Source organism: Thalassophryne amazonica, unplaced genomic scaffold (genome assembly GCF_902500255.1).
Source record: "Thalassophryne amazonica unplaced genomic scaffold, fThaAma1.1, whole genome shotgun sequence".
Taxonomy (NCBI): domain Eukaryota; kingdom Metazoa; phylum Chordata; class Actinopteri; order Batrachoidiformes; family Batrachoididae; genus Thalassophryne; species Thalassophryne amazonica.
In genome coordinates this window covers 215,782-221,280 of record NW_022986278.1, presented here as the reverse complement: position 1 = coordinate 221,280, position 5,499 = coordinate 215,782, and the positions used below count along the sequence as shown (strand labels likewise).

Genomic DNA, 5,499 nt, shown 5'->3' with positions numbered 1-5,499 from the left:
AAAAAAAATCTGAATTGAGCATCAAGGCCTGCTGTCTGAACGTAGCCTTAGACGATGAATAGATAAAAGCACAGAATACTAGTTCAGGGTGTGTGATAGTGTTAAATAGAAAAAAACCCTATGGATAACTGTCACTATCTGTAAAGTCACTCTACTTGTGAGCGTGTGAATGTGTTTGTCTATATGTGACCCTGTGATTGGCGTCCTGTCCAAAGTGAGCTCTGCCTCTGACCCAGTGTCTGCTGGGTTCGGCTCCAACCCCTGTGACTCTGAATCAGATAAAGCAGGTACAGAAAATGAATGAATGAATGTCACTGTGAACAGTGTGGTTTCATTTGCTTCCGCCTCTGACACAATTACTTCACTTTCCACTGTTGTGAAGTTCTTCTGTTTTTATTAACTTTGGGTTTTTGTCACCTTTCTTTTGCACCGTGCTCTCGTTATGAGACGCCAAACGGATATCCTTGTTTGGAGAAATAGAGGTGTGGCAATATGCAGATTGCTGTCAGTTTAGAATCATTGTAATTCACAAACATATGCAGGGAACGATTGGCTTTTGTGCATGTCATCAATCTGACTGTGATTTTGTGCGTTAACTTATTTTATGCAGAGCGTTACAAAATTTATGCGCATATATTAATGAATGAGACCCATTTAGATGTTGGTGTGACAGCCCTTGCACTCCCGCTGGTTGGCTGTATACTCATGATAGAGCTCTGCGTGGGACTATTTTCTTCGTCCCGCTCCTGCCCACACAAGTTGAATTTCAGACCATTACCACCCGCAACTGCAACATGTGGGTTACACTCCTGCCTATTCCTGTGATGTGTATGTCCCGCCTACACCCACGAAACTCTGAGAATTTATGCCCGCACAATAATAGAGATGCATTTAGTGTCTGGTGGTTGGCTCTCACTGCAGTTTTGTATCACTTCCTGTTCCGGAGCACAGCGGTGTTTTTCTGTATCTGTTAGCTGTTTAATCTGCGCAGTTAGATTGATCTAGTTATCTAGATTACGATTTGTTTCCCAGTGTAATCTTTACGTGCCTTAACTAAAGCACTCCTTCTGCTGAATCACCTCTAAATTATTTACACATTATTCACTTTGCGTGTTTTTAGGAATCCGCTAGCTTAGCGTAGCTACTAGCTCTTAGCCGATTTAGCATGGCGGCTTCTCCTGTCTCTCCCGCACTTTTCTGCTCTGGGTGTGAAATGTTTAGTTATTCCTCGGCCTCCTTTAGCAGTAATGGTACTTGTAATAAGTGTAGCTTATTCGTAGCTTTGGAGGCCAGGCTGGGCGAATTGGAGACTCGGCTCCGCACCGTGGAAAATTCTACAGCTAGCCAGGCCCCTGTAGTCGGTGCGGACCAAGGTAGCTTAGCCGCCGTTAGTTACCCCCTGGCAGATCCCGAGCAGCCGGGAAAGCAGGCCGACTGGGTGACTGTGAGGAGGAAGCGTAGCCCTAAACAGAAGCCCCGTGTACACCGCCAACCCGTTCACATCTCTAACCGTTTTTCCCCACTCGACGACACACCCGCCGAGGATCAAACTCTGGTTATTGGCGACTCTGTTTTGAGAAATGTGAAGTTAGCGACACCAGCAACCATAGTCAATTGTCTTCCGGGGGCCAGAGCAGGCGACATTGAAGGAAATTTGAAACTGCTGGTTAAGGCTAAGCGTAAATTTGGTAAGATTGTAATTCACGTCGGCAGTAATGACACCCGGTTACGCCAATCGGAGGTCACTAAAATTAACATTAAATCGGTGTGTAACTTTGCAAAAACAATGTCGGACTCTGTAGTTTTCTCTGGGCCCCTCCCCAATCAGACCGGGAGTGACATGTTTAGCCGCATGTTCTCCTTGAATTGCTGGCTGTCTGAGTGGTGTCCAAAAAATGAGGTGGGCTTCATAGATAATTGGCAAAGCTTCTGGGGAAAACCTGGTCTTGTTAGGAGAGACGGCATCCATCCCACTTTGGATGGAGCAGCTCTCATTTCTAGAAATCTGGCTAATTTTCTTAAATCCTCCAAACCGTGACTATCCAGGGTTGGGACCAGGAAGCAGAGTTGTAGTCTTACACACCTCTCTGCAGCTTCTCTCCCCCTGCCATCCCCTCATTACCCCATCCCCGTAGAGACGGTGCCTGCTCCCAGACTACCAATAACCAGCAAAAATCTATTTAAGCATAAAAATTCAAAAAGAAAAAATAATATAGCACCTTCAACTGCACCACAGACTAAAACAGTTAAATGTGGTCTATTAAACATTAGGTCTCTCTCTTCTAAGTCCCTGTTGGTAAATGATATAATAATTGATCAACATATTGATTTATTCTGCCTAACAGAAACCTGGTTACAGCAGGATGAATATGTTAGTTTAAATGAGTCAACACCCCCGAGTCACACTAACTGTCAGAATGCTCGTAGCACGGGCCGGGGCGGTGGATTAGCAGCAATCTTCCATTCCAGCTTATTAATTAATCAAAAACCCAGACAGAGCTTTAATTCATTTGAAAGCTTGTCTCTTAGTCTTGTCCATCCAAATTGGAAGTCCCAAAAACCAGTTTTATTTGTTATTATCTATCGTCCACCTGGTCGTTACTGTGAGTTTCTCTGTGAATTTTCAGACCTTTTGTCTGACTTAGTGCTTAGCTCAGATAAGATAATTATAGTGGGCGATTTTAACATCCACACAGATGCTGAGAATGACAGCCTCAACACTGCATTTAATCTATTATTAGACTCTATTGGCTTTGCTCAAAAAGTAAATGAGTGCACCCACCACTTTAATCATATCTTAGATCTTGTTCTGACTTATGGTATGGAAATAGAAGACTTAACAGTATTCCCTGAAAACTCCCTTCTGTCTGATCATTTTTTAATAACATTTACATTTACTCTGATGGACTACCCAGCAGTAGGGAATAAGTTTCATTACACTAGAAGTCTTTCAGAAAGCGCTGTAACTAGGTTTAAGGATATGATTCCTTCTTTATGTTCTCTAATGCCATATAACAACACAGTGCAGAGTAGCTACCTAAACTCTGTAAGGGAGATAGAGTATCTCGTCAATAGTTTTACATCCTCATTGAAGACAGCTTTGGATGCTGTAGCTCCTCTGAAAAAGAGAGCTTTAAATCAGAAGTGTCTGACTCCATGGTATAACTCTCAAACTCGTAGCTTAAAGCAGATAACCCGTAAGTTGGAGAGGAAATGGCGTCTCACTAATTTAGAAGATCTTCACTTAGCCTGGAAAAAGAGTCTGTTGCTCTATAAAAAAGCCCTCCGTAAAGCTAGGACATCTTTCTACTCATCACTAATTGAAGAAAATAAGAACAACCCCAGGTTTCTTTTCAGCACTGTAGCCAGGCTGACAAAGAGTCAGAGCTCTATTGAGCTGAGTATTCCATTAACTTTAACTAGTAATGAGTTCATGACTTTCTTTGCTAACAAAATTTTAACTATTAGAGAAAAAATTACTCATAACCATCCCAAAGACGTATCGTTATCTTTGGCTGCTTTCAGTGATGCCGGTATTTGGTTAGACTCTTTCTCTCCGATTGTTCTGTCTGAGTTATTTTCATTAGTTACTTCATCCAAACCATCAACATGTTTATTAGACCCCATTCCTACCAGGCTGCTCAAGGAAGCCCTACCATTATTTAATGCTTCGATCTTAAATATGATCAATCTATCTTTGTTAGTTGGCTATGTACCACAGGCTTTTAAGGTGGCAGTAATTAAACCATTACTTAAAAAGCCATCACTTGACCCAGTTATCTTAGCTAATTATAGGCCAATCTCCAACCTTCCTTTTCTCTCAAAAATTCTTGAAAGGGTAGTTGTAAAACAGCTAACTGATCATCTGCAGAGGAATGGTCTATTTGAAGAGTTTCAGTCAGGTTTTAGAATTCATCATAGTACAGAAACAGCATTAGTGAAGGTTACAAATGATCTTCTTATGGCCTCGGACAGTGGACTCATCTCTGTGCTTGTTCTGTTAGACCTCAGTGCTGCTTTTGATACTGTTGACCATAAAATTTTATTACAGAGATTAGAGCATGCCATAGGTATTAAAGGCACTGCGCTGCGGTGGTTTGAATCATATTTGTCTAATAGATTACAATTTGTTCATGTAAATGGGGAATCTTCTTCACAGACTAAAGTTAATTATGGAGTTCCACAAGGTTCTGTGCTAGGACCAATTTTATTCACTTTATATATGCTTCCCTTAGGCAGTATTATTAGACGGTATTGCTTAAATTTTCATTGTTACGCAGATGATACCCAGCTTTATCTATCCATGAAGCCAGACAACACACACCAATTAGCTAAACTGCAGGATTGTCTTACAGACATAAAGACATGGATGACCTCTAATTTCCTGCTTTTAAACTCAGATAAAACTGAAGTTATTGTACTTGGCCCCACAAATCTTAGAAACATGGTGTCTAACCAGATCCTTACTGTGGATGGCATTACCCTGACCTCTAGTAATACTGTGAGAAATCTTGGAGTCATTTTTGATCAGGATATGTCATTCAAAGCGCATATTAAACAAATATGTAGGACTGCTTTTTTGCATTTACGCAATATCTCTAAAATCAGAAAGGTCTTGTCTCAGAGTGATGCTGAAAAACTAATTCATGCATTTATTTCCTCTAGGCTGGACTATTGTAATTCATTATTATCAGGTTGTCCTAAAAGTTCCCTAAAAAGCCTTCAGTTAATTCAAAATGCTGCAGCTAGAGTACTGACGGGGACTAGAAGGAGAGAGCATATCTCACCCATATTGGCCTCTCTTCATTGGCTTCCTGTTAATTCTAGAATAGAATTTAAAATTCTTCTTCTTACTTATAAGGTTTTGAATAATCAGGTCCCATCTTATCTTAGGGACCTCGTAGTACCATATCACCCCAATAGAGCGCTTCGCTCTCAGACTGCAGGCTTACTTGTAGTTCCTAGGGTTTGTAAGAGTAGAATGGGAGGCAGAGCCTTCAGCTTTCAGGCTCCTCTCCTGTGGAACCAGCTCCCAATTCAGATCAGGGAGACAGACACCCTCTCTACTTTTAAGATTAGGCTTAAAACTTTCCTTTTTGCTAAAGCTTATAGTTAGGGCTGGATCAGGTGACCCTGAACCATCCCTTAGTTATGCTGCTATAGACGTAGACTGCTGGGGGGTTCCCATGATGCACTGTTTCTTTCTCTTTTTGCTCTGTATGCACCACTCTGCATTTAATCATTAGTGATCGATCTCTGCTCCCCTCCACAGCATGTCTTTTTCCTGGTTCTCTCCCTCAGCCCCAACCAGTCCCAGCAGAAGACTGCCCCTCCCTGAGCCTGGTTCTGCTGGAGGTTTCTTCCTGTTAAAAGGGAGTTTTTCCTTCCCACTGTAGCCAAGTGCTTGCTCACAGGGGGTCGTTTTGACCGTTGGGGTTTTACATAATTATTGTATGGCCTTGCCTTACAATATAAAGCGCCTTGGGGCAACTGTTTGTT

At 41.9% G+C, this 5,499-nt stretch overlaps 1 protein-coding gene across 1 annotated transcript in view; it reads left to right on the top strand.

Annotated features, from left to right (window-relative positions):
• Positions 1-5,499, top strand: part of LOC117505956 (cGMP-dependent protein kinase 1-like) — a gene marked incomplete at its 5' end in the record, with an annotated part of 94,350 nt that overhangs the window by 50,018 nt on the left and 38,833 nt on the right. The gene's annotated exons all lie outside the window — the stretch shown is intronic.